This window comes from Nicotiana sylvestris, chromosome 2 (genome assembly GCF_000393655.2).
Source record: "Nicotiana sylvestris chromosome 2, ASM39365v2, whole genome shotgun sequence".
Classification (NCBI taxonomy): domain Eukaryota; kingdom Viridiplantae; phylum Streptophyta; class Magnoliopsida; order Solanales; family Solanaceae; genus Nicotiana; species Nicotiana sylvestris.
Genome location: NC_091058.1, coordinates 22,271,648 through 22,285,732, shown reverse-complemented (window position 1 = coordinate 22,285,732; position 14,085 = coordinate 22,271,648).

Below are 14,085 nucleotides of genomic sequence, written 5' to 3'. Positions count from 1 at the left end.
CGTTTAGGGTATGAGGAAGGTCAGGAGGTGTTGTGGTATGAGTTTGGGGTCGGTGGGTGTAGATCTGATTTTTGCTCGAATCTTCGATTGAAGATTCAAGAAGCTGCAGGATGATTCGAGGTAAATGGTTAATGGATTCGTGTTCAGGGTGGTTGGGTGCATCAAGGGTGTTATTTTGGTAGCCATCGAAGTCGGGGTGGCCGGGTTTATGGTGGGGAATCCTAAGGCGGCTAGGGTTTGAGAGGGGGTTCTGGGGACGAAGATGAACAGTGGGCGAGGGGGGGGGTTTGGTTTGGGGTGTGGGGTGACGAATTAAAATTTATATACGGGATGGGTAGTTTAATCTTGGCCGCTGGATCAATCAAGATCGATGGCCAGGATTAGGGGAGCTTAACAATACAATGTCGTTTGGTTAAGTAGGGGGGTCGGTTCGAACCAAGCAACGGGTCAGGTTCAGGGAATGGGTAAGGGAAGTGAGATCCTAGACGTTGGATTAATTTAATCCAATGGCTCCGATTAAAAGGAACCAAAACGACGCCGTTTGAGGCGTCTGGGAGCTTGACCAAATTGGACCGGGTATGGGGTTGATTTGGGCCTGGATTTGGGTCCATCTAGGGTGGCCCAGTCCCGATTTCCCTTATCTTTTACCCATTTTCCTTCTTTCTTTTAATTATCAAAGTTAAACAAAAATCTTAAATAAGTCATAAAATCAAAAATAAAATTACATACATATTATTTAACACCTATAATATTAACACACAATATTAAAAAATAAAACCATACAATGACGAGAAATACACGTGCATATTTTTTGTGATTTTATTTTAACCAAATTATGGTTAATTAATTTGTAAATGCACCACTAATTCCTAAATGCATGCAACATGTATTTTTGTATTTTTTAACTATAGCAAGGCGAGCATTTTACGGACAGACAATTATGAAAATGTCGCACAAATTCTCAAAATTGTACCCGAAGGTAACTTGTTTTATTTCTTTTTTCAATTTCTTTTGGAGTAGTTTCCGTGAAGCAAAAATCACGTGCTCACAGCTACCCCTCTTTGACCGAAAACACAAAGGGTTTTCGTGCAAAGATGAAGTGAGCGGATACGAGCGATTTTTGCCCCGTTGGAGTACTCCGTCTGAAGCATTTTTGAGAAGAAGATTTAACCGAACCTTTGCTTCAAAAGTTTCCTACATATCCCTGGCTAAAGGGGAATCAGGTTAATGTAGTTCGGGAAGCGTTGGTAGCTGAGACTACCATGGGACTGCGATTTGCTGTTACTGCTGTTGCACGCTGTTACTACTACTTACTGATCTCCTTATTACATCGTGCTTAAAAGAAAAATCAAGAAGCTAGGCTAGATAATGGATTACAAGAGCCCATCTATCCTCCATTTGTTCTTGACGCCTTGCTTTCTTGTCGGCTTGCGTCTATTCCAGTGCTTCTTTTCTTTCGAGAACTAACGGGGATGATACTGGTCTTTTGCTTCTTTGAATACCAATTTCCACTGTCTGGTTCTGTTCGCTAGGGATATGACTCCCTTCCTTAAGCTTTTGCCATGCTAGGGAATAATTTGATGTTCAAAAGACGCTCTTCTCGAGATTTGTCTTATCTTCCTTTTGGCTCATGCGCTTGAATTTGCGCTGGGATCTCTTGTTGCAACCTTCTGTTTTCTGGTGAGTTGCTGGTTTCAAGACCTGAAAATGAAAAGACTGAAAAATATTCCTCTTGTTATACAGGTGGGTGCCTATCTATCTAAAACATGAAAATATTCCTCTCATTATACAGGTGGGCGCCTATTTATCTAAAGCATAGAATATTCCTCTCATTATACAGGTGAGCGCCTATCTATATAAAGCATAAAAATATTCCTCTCATTATACAAGTGGGTGCCAATTTATCTAATGCGTAAAAATATTCCTCTCATTATACAGGTGAGCGCCTATTTAACTAAGACATAAAAGTATTCCTTTCATTATACAGGTGGACGCCTATTTAACTAAGACATAAAAGTATTCCTCTCATTATACAGGTGGACGCCTATTTAACTAAGACATGAAAATATTCCTCTCATTATACAGGTGGGTGCCTATTTAACTAAGACATAAAATATTCCTCTCATTATACAGGTGGGCGCCTATTTATCTATGACATAAAAGTATTCCTCTCATTATACAGGTGGGCGCCTATTTAACTAAGACATAAAAGTATTCCTCTCACTATACAGGTGGGCGCCTATTTAACTAAGACATGAAAATATTCCTCTCATTATACAGGTGGACACCTATTTAACTAAGACATAAATATTCCTCTCATTATACATGTGGGCGCCTATTTATCTATGAGATAAAAGTATTCCTCTCATTATACAGGTGGACGCCTATTCAACTAAGACATGATATTCCTCTCATTATACAGGTGGACGCCTATTTATCTAAGACATAAAAATATTTGAATTTGTTTCCTCGTTCCTCCGAGAAAATGTTTGACAACGGCAGAAAATTTTCTGCCCCGGTTTTAATGACCTTCCTTGTGGCGTGTCTTTCTGCCATCATCAACCTTTATTTTCCTGTAGAAATCAAAGAGAGTCTTGTTAGTTTTAACATGGTGAGTGATCGTGTCACTCCTGCTGGGGGATGATTTTCCTTTCCCTTTCCCTTGCTCTGCGCTCCCAAAACTGGTTGGGGATAAAGTTGCTTGCTGGGGATGATATGTCTGCTGGGGATGGTATTTCTGCTGGGGATGGTTTTCCATTTATCCCTTCCCCGCTCTTTTGTTTCAAAACAAGCTGTGGGAGTCCTCTTCAACTCCAAAACTACTCCCTTAAAAGTTTATTTCCTCCCAGCACTGCATGGCACAAAATGTTATCACCTGGGGATAACGTTATTGGGGATATGACTGTTAGGGTTATCTTGCGGCGGATTAATTCTCTCCTCTTCCTTCCCTCTTTCTGTGGTGTCTGACCATCTTGGACCTTGGTCCGTGATCTATCGAAGTTCCTGCTGGGGATCTTCTTGGAACTTGGTCCACAAGTCCTTCAACCGTCGTTTTCCGCTTTTCTTCATGTTCCCCTTAACTTTCTAGGCCAGTTTGTCATTCGGTTTTGCAACAAACGCCTTTTGTCTTATTACCTTGGCTTTGGCCTGTCCCCTTCGCATTTTGCTTTGTACCATTTTGGCCTCTGGTAGTAAACTCTGAAAAATCCTTCTCAAAACAAATTTCTGGAAAGAGTCTTTTAGACAAAGAAATGAAAAAGATAGAAAAAGAGGAAAATCTTTCTGAACAAATGCTAGGAGAGAAGAAAAGGAAAGAACTTATCCGTACGGTATGACTGGTCCCAACGATCATGTCGTGCATTACGGATTAGTCGACCCAGTCTATTTGTATCAATCAATATTCCTGGTGGCCTCACTTGCTGGGGATACGTAGGTGCCCATCTCTTCGCAAATGCGGATCCTTTTTTCCAATCTATCTTGTCTCCTTATAGTGCCCTTCAAGGGGTTTTCACTAATAAGACTCTCTTCTTTCTCTCAGCTCCCGTCGCCTTATGGTGCCTGTGAAGGTTTTCACTGATAAGTCTCTCTCGTTTTATTTCTCTCATCTTTCGTCGCCTTATGGTGCCTGTGAAGGTTTTCACCGACAAGACTCTCTCATTTTATTTTTCAGCGGGGGATTGGAGTGTTGCCGCTATGACTCTCTCTTCCGGAGATTCTTTTCGGCTATCAATTCATTTCCAGTTTATGATCCTCTTCTTTGCTGGGGATCAGTGTATTATTCTCGGCTTTCATTTGCCTGACTTGGCACCTCTTGGCTATTGATCGGGAGGTCTTTTTTGGACATTGATGTTGGTTTTGTATGGGTTTAAAGAAAGGCTATCAAAATTCAAAAATAACTTTGACGGGTGAAACACTACAACTCTTGGAATCAACCCCTTTTTGAAACTTCAAAACATAACTCCTGCCCATGTTTTCTTGCTTAGGGATTTTTATATTTACACTATGTGGAGTTATGCACACTATGCACACTAAGGTGCACTATGACCGAGCCGTGAGGCGCCTACGTATCCTCTTTGAGGAATCAGGTCAAACGTAGTTCCTACTTCCTTTGTTTTCTTATGACTTTTATCTTGTTTTCATTTTTCTTTTCTTTTTTTTTTCATATATTTTTTCATTAGTGACTCCAAAAGAGGGGTATGAAAGAATAAACAAGGCTCAAAAGGGGAAGAGAAGGTTAAAAGTGTTTGGATAGAATAAAGAATTGCCTTCGTCATGTCATTATCCAATAAGTACCAAGTGCAAACAAATGAACCAATAACTATCATAATCAAAGAAATTACGCATAATACCTTTTGACTGCATCAAAATTGATAGCCATGTCGACGCATCTTCCTTCGATATCTGTTAGACATAAAGCGTCATTGGATAAAACTCTGGTCACAACATAAGGCCCTTGCCAATTTGGGGCGAACTTGCCTTTTGCTTCGATCTGATGTGGGAGGACCCGTTTCAATACTTGCTACCCTACTTCAAATTTTCTGGGGCGCACCTTCTTATTGTATGCCCTTGCTATTCTTCTCTAATACAACTAGCCATGACACACTGCTGCTAATCTTTTTTCATCTATCAAGTTCAACTGCTCCAGTCGAGCTTTGACCCATTCATCGCCGTCAATCCCGGCTTCGGCGACAATTCGGAGGGACGAAATTTTGACCTCTACTGGTATTACTGCTTCAGTTCCGTATACCAACAAATAAGGAGTTGCACCTACGGAAGTCCGGACTGTAGTGCGATAACCCAACAAGGCAAAGGGCAATTTCTCATGCCATTGTCTAGATCCTTCTACCATCTTCCTCAGTATCTTCTTGATGTTCTTATTGGCTGCTTCAACTGCTCCATTCGCCTTGGGACGATACGGGGTGGAATTGCGGTGTGTAATCTTAAACTGTTGGCATACCTCCCTCATCAAATTGCTGTTAAGATTTGCACCATTATCCGTGATAATCACCTTTGGGACCCCAAATCTGCAGATGATATAGGAGTGAACAAAATCCACCACTGCCTTCTTGGTTACCGACTTGAAAGTTTTAGCTTCCACCCACTTGGTGAAGTAATCGATGGTCACCAGGATGAACCTATGGTCGTTGGTTGCTGCCGGCTCAATAGGCCCAATGACATCCATGCCCCATGTGACAAATGGCCATGGCGCTGACATTGTATGCAACTCCGTTGGCGGAGAATGGATCAGATCTCCGTGTATCTGACATTGATGAAATTTCCTCACGAAATTGATACAATCATGCTCCATAGTGAGCCAATAGTATCCTGCTCGAAGAATCTTCTTTGCCAATACATATCCGCTCATATGTGGCCCACAAACTCCAGCATGCACCTCCGCCATAACCGTCTTGGCTTGACCGGCGTCTATACATCTTAGCAATCCCAAGTCTGGGGTTCTTCTGTACAACACTCCTCCACTGAGGAAGAAACCATTTTCCAAACGCCGAATGGCTCTTTTTTGGTCTCCGGTGGCCTGCTTTGGATATATCCCCATCTTGAGGTACTCCTTTATGTCATAAAACCATGGCTCGCCATCCACTTCCTCCTCTACCATGCTGCAATAAGCATGCTGATCACGAACCTGAATGTGCAATGGGTCAACATACATTCTGTCGGGGTGGTGTAACATTGATGCTAAGGTGGCCAATACATCAGCAACCTCATTATGAACTCTCGGGATGTGTCTGAATTCCACCGATCGAAATCCCTTGCTCAGATCGTGCAAACATTGTCGATATGGTATGAGTTTCAAATCCCGTGTTTCCCACTCACCCTGAATTTGATGCACCAGGAGGTTCGAGTCTCCCAAGACCAAAACGTCCTGGACATCCATGTCTGCAGCTAGTCGTAGACCCAAAATGCATGCTTCATACTCGACCATGTTGTTGGTACAATAGAAACGTAGCTGAGCTGTAACAGGATAGTGACGTCCTGTTTTTGAAATGAGTATCGCTCCTATTCCAACCCCTTTCGCGTTTGCGGCTTCATCAAAGAAAAGCTTCCAGCTTGGTTCCTCGGGTAATTCCAGCTCACCTATATGCATTACTTCCTCGTCTGGAAAATACGTCCTCAAAGGCTCGTATTCTTCATCAACGGGATTCTCAGCCAGGTGGTCGGCCAGCGCTTGGGCTTTCATGGCCGTCCTCATCACATAGACGATATCAAACTCTGTGAGCAAAATTTTCCATTTTGCTAACCTCCCTGTAGGCATAGATTTCTGGAAAATGTACTTTAATGGATCCAAACGGGAGATAAGATAAGTAGTATACGAGGACAAATAGTGCTTCAACTTCTGTGCCACCCAAGTTAGGGCGCAACATGTCCTCTCGAGTTGAGTGTACTTGACCTCATATACTGTAAACCTCTTGCTAAGATAATAAATGGCCCGCTCCTTCCTTCATGTAATGTCGTGTTACCCCAACATGCAGCCAAACGAATTCTCCAGGACCGTCAGATAAAGAATTAATGGTCTCCCCGGATCAAGTGGAACCAACACAGGTGGATTTGACAGATACCCTTTGATCTGGTCGAAGGCTTCTTGACACTCCGTCGTCTAGTCCACCGCAACATCTTTCTTTAGCAGCCGAAATATGGGTTCACAAGTCGCTGTGAGTTGAGCGATGAACCTGCTGATATAATTTAGTCTTCCCAACACTCATTACCTCCGTTTTATTCATTGGCAGTGGCAAATCTTGGATGGATTTGATCTTGGATGGGTCCAACTCAATACCCCGTCGACTGACGATGAATCATAACAGCTTTCCTGATGGAACCCCGAAGGCACATTTGGCCGGGTTGAGCTTAATATCATACCTTTGCAGTCTTTGAAAGAACTTCTTTAAGTCTGCTACATGGTCTTCCTGACGCCAAGACTTTATGATCACATCATCTACGTACACTTCAATTTCTTTGTGTATCATGTCGTGAAACACAATAATCATTGCTCGCATGTACGTTGCCCCAGCATTCTTCAATCCGAATGGCATTACCCAGTAGCAGTAAGTTCCCCATGGCGTAATGAAAGCCGTCTTTTCTGCATCTTCTTCGTCCATTAAGATGTGATGATATCCTGCATAGCAGTCCACAAAGGATCCGATCTCGCGCCCAGCGCAATTATTGATCAGGATATGGATGTTGGGCAATGGAAAATTATCCTTAGGACTTGCCTTGTTGAGATTGCGGTAGTCGACACATACCCTGATTTTCCCATCCTTCTTCGGCACTGGTACCACATTGTCCAACCAATCGGGATATCGAGTAACCCGAATAACTTTTGCCTGCAGTTGCTTGGTCACTTCTTCTTTGATCTTCACACTCATATCCGTCTTAAACTTCCTTAGTTTTTGCTTGATCGGAGGGTATGCCGGGTCAGTGGGCAATTTGTGAACTACTAGATCGGTGCTTAATCCCGGCATATCATCATATGACCATGCAAAAACATCTTTGAACTCAATGAGTGTTTTGACTAATTCCTCCCTGACATTTAGCTCAATGTGGATGCTGATTTTGGTTTCTCTGACATTATCTGCATCCCCTAGATTTACAGCCTCGGTGTCATTCAGATTAGGCTTGGGTTTCTCTTCAAATTGGCATAGTTCTCGGTTTATTTCTTCGAAGTCTTCATCCTCGTCATATTCAGACTCATCGTCATAACCGACCTCTTGTATAATTAAGTCGGAGTCAGATTGATTTATTAGACTAGGTCGAAGATCCGTTGTGCATGCCATGTCATTAGAACCAGTAAAAAGAGAACTGTTCAGAAAGAGAAAAGAACAAAACGAAATTAAAATGAGACAAGAAAAGAGAATTTTATTAAAAATGCGGGATAACAGGGTTCACAATTTACAAAATAAAATGGGATTTGGATTACGCCCTGGAATAATCCGAAAAAACAAGAAAGAAAAATTAAAGCCTACTACCAGGACTCCCCCTGGTAGGAAGAGGAGTAACCGTCCAATTGTTGGTTTTGGCCTCAGGCCCCACAAACTGTATGTCTGCTCCACTGGAACCCTCTCCAACTTCTCCCATATTGATATCAGCGAACAGTCTTTCGAAGCTCTGATTCAAATCCCCGTCTATCCCAATCAATGGTCCGAGAATTTTCGGGACCGGTGACCCCTTGGCACTTGCTCTAATAAAGGATCTTGAGAGACGCGGAACGGGTTTGGGAAGAAACCAAACTCTCTTCTTTATTTTCCGTGCTCGCTTTACATCTGCCGCAGTCGGTTTGAACCCTAATCCAAAGGTCTCTAAATTCTTGGGCAAGGAGACAGGTTGAACAATCCCCTGAAGCTCAGCCCCCAGGCCTTTTCCTGACACAAACCCATTACCCATCATCTCTGAAACCATCATGACCGTTGCGGAAGCTACCCTAGGGTGTGGAATGATTTCACCCTCGGGAATCTTGTTTGCTGACACTGCATCAAAAATCTGGTAAACCCAGGGACATTTGTCATCATTGGTTTCTATGAAGGGCACAATGGCGCCTCCCATGGTGCACGCAGTGTCCTCCCCATGCAGCACGATATCTTGTCTATCCCATTCGAACTTGACCATTTGATGCAAGGTGGACGACACCACTTTGGCAGCGTGGATCCACGGTCGTCCCAACAAAAGGTTATAATATATCGCGACATCCAATACCTGGAACTCCATGGTAAACTGAACCGAGCCGATGGTCAACTCGAGTATAATATCCCCCACGGTGTCTGTTCCACTTCCATCAAATCCTCGGACGCAAATGCTGTTCTTGCGGATTCTACCATGGTCAATCTTCAACTGGTTTAGGGTGGATAACAGACAAATATTGGCACTTGAGCCGTTATCCACCAACGCCCGAGTAACTGCCGAATCTTCACATTTGACAGTCAAGTAGAGAGCTTTATTACGTTCTGTGCCCTCCACTGGCAAATCATCATCAGAGAACGTTACCATGTTTACCTCAAAAGTTTTATTGGCAATCGTTTCAAGGTGGTTTACTGAAATTTCATTGGGCACATGAGCTTCATTCGGTATCTTCATCAGGGCTAGGCGATGTTCATCCGAATGGATCAATAGTGATAACAACGAGATCTGGGCCGGTGTTTTCTTCAATTGTTCGACCACGGAGTAATCCTGCACTTTCATCTTTTTCAAGAATTCCTCAGCCTCTTCTTCTGACACGGGTTTCTTTGTTGCAGCTGGGTTGGATCTTCTCAACTCCACTGGAGCAAAACACCGTCCTGATCGAGTCAGTCCTTGTGCCTCACAACTATCCTCCTCCACTTGCTTTCCCTTGTACATTACCACTGCCTTTTCATACTTCCAAGGCACGACCTTGCTATCAATCACTGGCAATTGGACTACCGGCTTTATGGTGACTAGTTTCCTGCAGACCCCTTTTAATACAACTACGGGTGTGGATGATGTCCCCGATACTACCAATTGGGCTGGCTCTGGTTTCTTTGTTGTAGGGGAAGGATTCTTCCCTAATATCACTACTGGCTCGACATCTTCCCCCTTCAACTGTACCCCTAGTTTCCCACCGGTCGATTCTTCTTTCGGAGCGGCCTAGATCATCATCACCGTCTGTGAGGGCTTCCTCGGCTCTCCTTCCTTATATCCCAACTCGATCATGTGAGCTTCACGATGTACTGGTAATGGGTTTTGGTTGATAATGGGTGCATCTGGCGTCTGAACCTCGATCTTGTTGGCATTAATAAGATCTTGTATTGCATGCCTCAACCTCCAACATTTTTCGGTATCATGCCTTAACATTCCTGAGCAGTACTCGCAGCTTATCGATCGGTCCAATTTTGGGGCGGGGGGTTTGGCTCTCTAGGCTCGACAGGACTCACCAAACCTAGCTGCCTCAATTTGTGGAACACGGCGGTATAGGTCTCTCCCAACTCAGTAAAAGCTCTATGTCTATGTAGCTTGTCATTTCTAGCAGCTTGACTTCCTCAAAATCCCAGGAGGGTTCCTGTATGCCCTTGGTGGAGGATAGGCATTTTGGGGTGGAGGGTATTTGTTCTGTGGAGGTGGATATGCGTTTTGGGGAGCCGTCGCGCGCCATTGCGGGCGAACCGGAGGCTGAGTGTATGTTTGGGCTTGGTGCATAGAAAAATGTGGTTCTTGAGGTAGATAGTAGTGTTGTGGTAGGCTGTATGGATAATTTGGCCTGTGGGGTCTGGGTTGGTTGTAGTATGGTTTGCCGAACCTGGACCAACCGCCTGTCTCAACCGTGGAGACTTCTTCTTTCTTCTTCCTTCCCAGCGCACCTCCCGTGCCGCTCTGAATAGCCTGGGTCGTTGCCTTGAGCGCTGAGTAATTCAGGATTTTATCGGACCTCAGTTCCTCCTCTATCATGACCCCTATCTTTACTACTTCATTGAAGGATTTTCCAACCGTCGTCACCAAGTGACCAAAGTAAGTTGGATCCAGCGTTTGCAGGAAGTAGTCCACCATTTCTCCCTCTCTCATTGGAAGATCAACCCTGGCTGCCTGTTCTCTCCAGTGGAAACCAAACTCGCGAAAGCTTTCCCCAGGCTTCTTTCCGGTCCTCAGTAATGTGAGACGGTCAGGGACTATCTCGAGATTGTATTGAAAGTGACATGCGAAAGCCTGCGCTAGATCATCCCAAGTACCATCTGCTGGGATCTTGCCTGGTATACCATTCCACTGCCGATCCACACAAGCTTTGCCCAAAATAAGCCATCAGTAGCTCATCTTTGCCGTCTGCTCCTCTCATTTTGCTACAAAAACCCCGCAAATGTGCCATAGGATCACTGTGCCCTTCATATAAGTCAAACTTAGGCATCTTGAATCCTGCCGGGAGTTGGACGTCCGGGAAAAGGGCATAGATCCTTGTAGGCTACGCTGACCTGGTTGCCCAATCCATGTATGCTCCTGAGGGATTGCTCAAGGCTTTTGAACTTCCTCATTACCTCATCCTACTCTGGCACCTTAACCGGCTTTTCAATCTCTGCTGGGACCTCCACGTGTGGATTATAGGTATGGGGTTTTGGTGCATTGAATGTGGGTTCAAGGGGATAGTACTGCGCATCGTGAGCCTGAAACAACGGCTCACTAGTCGATTTTTGCAGTGTGGCTTGTATGGGTCCCATAAAAGTGGGAACATTTGGTGTCGGGAGATGCTGATGGGGTGGTGGAGCTTGGGAATCATAGAGGCTTCTCTCCTGATAATAGCGGTGATTCGGGAGGATTGTTGAAGGGCCAGAGTGAGGGTATTCCGGTATATGCCCTAGCGGTTCAGGTCTCTTTTTGTACTTTAGCCAAGGCTAATTGCATCGCATTCATCTCCAATCCCATCCTCTCTATCTTCTCCATTGCCTCTTTCAGCAACTGGCTCACTGGCCTTTCTTCCTCGGCACTGTTTTCTGAAGTAGTCATGATTATTGGTACAGGTCCCTTGGATATGGTTTGATAAGGATGTGTTGCCATACCGCTTTAACAACTAACTGTCTGGTATTTGGGGAAAAACAACAAACTTGTTAGCGTTAGAGTTTAACAGATTCGGTAATAACACGTTGGGGATGCAATGTTCCTAAGCAGTTAACCATTTCTAACATGTTTTTGCTTCAAACGCATACGTCATCCCGGCTTGCTTTGTTTGTGCCTTTAAAGTGTTTTGGGAAACCCCCGTTTTTCTCTCCATTATTCTTTTCTTTCTTTTTTCTTTTTCTTTCTTTTTCCTTTTTCTTCCTTTTTCCTTTTTCTTTTCTTTCTTTTTAATGGCGGTCGAATCTTACGTGGATTGCCTACATATCACGTCTCCGCGTGAATCAGACCGGGTTTAGTTCTGCCACAAAGTAAAGACGCAAAATTCTTTTGGAATCATTCAATTCATCACCAAAATTTGCTATTACAAACTACTTATTTTAAACAAAGAACAACAATAGTACAGATTCCAAAATTCTTAACCTGACTAGATAAAAGAAACAAAAAACAACATATGGGAAGATAACAAACCCATAAAGTCAACAAACAAGACTCGAACTAGGGATACATTAAGGATTTCAACTTAGGTGCTTGCGAGGCATCGTTCGGCCTTTCCGCGGGCTTTGGTGTGAGACCTCTTTGTAAGCTTTTCAACTCATTCATGATCCGGTGAACATAGCCCATGACGGAGGTGAGTAGGGTATCACGAGGCATCTGCTCACATGCCAAGCATCTCCTGTAAATGTAGTGCCCAATCTCGTCAATCCTATCTCGGATGTTGTCCCTTTCCTTGAATAATTGCTCTATTCGCCGGTTTTTCAGTCCCAGTGCTTGAACATTGTCGACTAGTCGATCCTGGAACCTTTCCATTTGTTTTTCCATTCTGGTCATCACATCATAACAGCGCCTTCTGTCAGCTTGGGCATCTCGGGCTTGTTTGAAGATCCGCTCCTGAAGAGTTGAGTTCGTTTTCCTTAATAGCCCGATGCGCATTTCAGAATCCCTTATGACTTGTTGCAGATGCTTCCTCTGGGCCATTGTACCTTTTGCCCATCTGACCCTCATTTTTGCTATGCAAGCTTCAGATCTCTCCAAGTCCTCTCGGCTTTTGCTGACCTGACTCCTCAGCTCTGCTATCAACCTCTCATTGGACCGATTTTTCTGTTGGTCACCGGCATTCTTTCTGTCTTGGCGGATTCGGGCTCTCAGGGCCTTGTTTTCTTGAGTCAACTTGCTTTTCTCCCCTGTATCAGCATCAATTTGCAAGCTGCTTTGATATTTAAGCCCCTCAATTTGCTGTTTTAGTTTGCCAATCTCGACCCAATATATTTTTTCTTTGGCTAGCCAACCCTATTGTGCTTGCGACGATTCTGCAAAGTCTTGGACGTGAGCTCTCTTAGTTGGTCTCTGGTGATCAAGCTCTCTTCTGTACCATGTGAGGTATTTTGGCGACACTTCGCCTTTGGCTCGATCTTGTACACAAGTATCTACTTTCAGGGTTTGACATTCATTCCAGATTCTCCGAACGACTGCTTCAGGGAACTGCCCACCGGGCCCGATTTCGACCACCTGGCTACTAAGATCCTCTTCCTTTGGGACTATTTGACATCGCCCTAACTGCCTCAATACTCTGTACGACGCATAGGGCTGGATACTTTGGAGACCCATCAAAAACAAATGAGATTCGACGGCTGACATGTGTATGATCTCATCTATGGGTAGCCACCCAAATGCCCATTCTATCTGATTTGCTGAGATGGAACGCAGCAGAGTGACCCATTCAGCGACCCCTTCTGGCTGGCTGAACCCGTCTATCCTGGTGAAAAACTCTTCTATACAAGTCTTTTGTGATGACCCATATTTCAGAAACTGAGGGCGATGACATAGGTGCTCTATCATCCACATTTGCAGTAGTATATTGCATCCCTCAAAGAAACCTCCTCCGGTTTTGCAAACGGTGAGAGCACGAAAGATGTCTGCTATTATCATCGGTGCCAAAGTGTTGTTGTCTTGTTTGAGCAAAGTGCTGACGACCCCAGCGATTTGTATGTTAATTTTCCCATCCTTTCTAGGGAATACCAGAAAACCCAGAAAGGCTACCATAAAAGCAATACACCTATGTCTTTCCCATTTCAGTCGGCTTTCCCCGCTGCAGATCTTACTCTCGGGATTGTTGAACCCTCCAAGATGATCGTACCTGTCGTACAGGAATGCCAAACTACAAAACCCTTTTGACAACTCTGGGTTGTGTACAGTTCTGCGGATCTTCACGGTGTCTAGGAATCTGTGTACGATCACGGTCCTTGGTGCAATAATATACTGTCCTCTCATAGGGATTTTAGGACGTCCGATGTACCCTGCCAGTTCCTCTAGCGTTGGTGTGAGCTCAAAGTCTGAGAAATGAAATACATTGTGTGCTGGGTCCCAAAATGAAATTAAAGCCCTTATAATGTCCCCTCGCGGATCGATGTCCAGTAATCCAACCAAGTTTCCTAAGTATGTCTTGACTGTATCCCGCCCTGATTCTTCCAAGTCGTTCCACCACATGCGTAAGCCCAATGGAACTCTATTTATAATGGCCCCAGA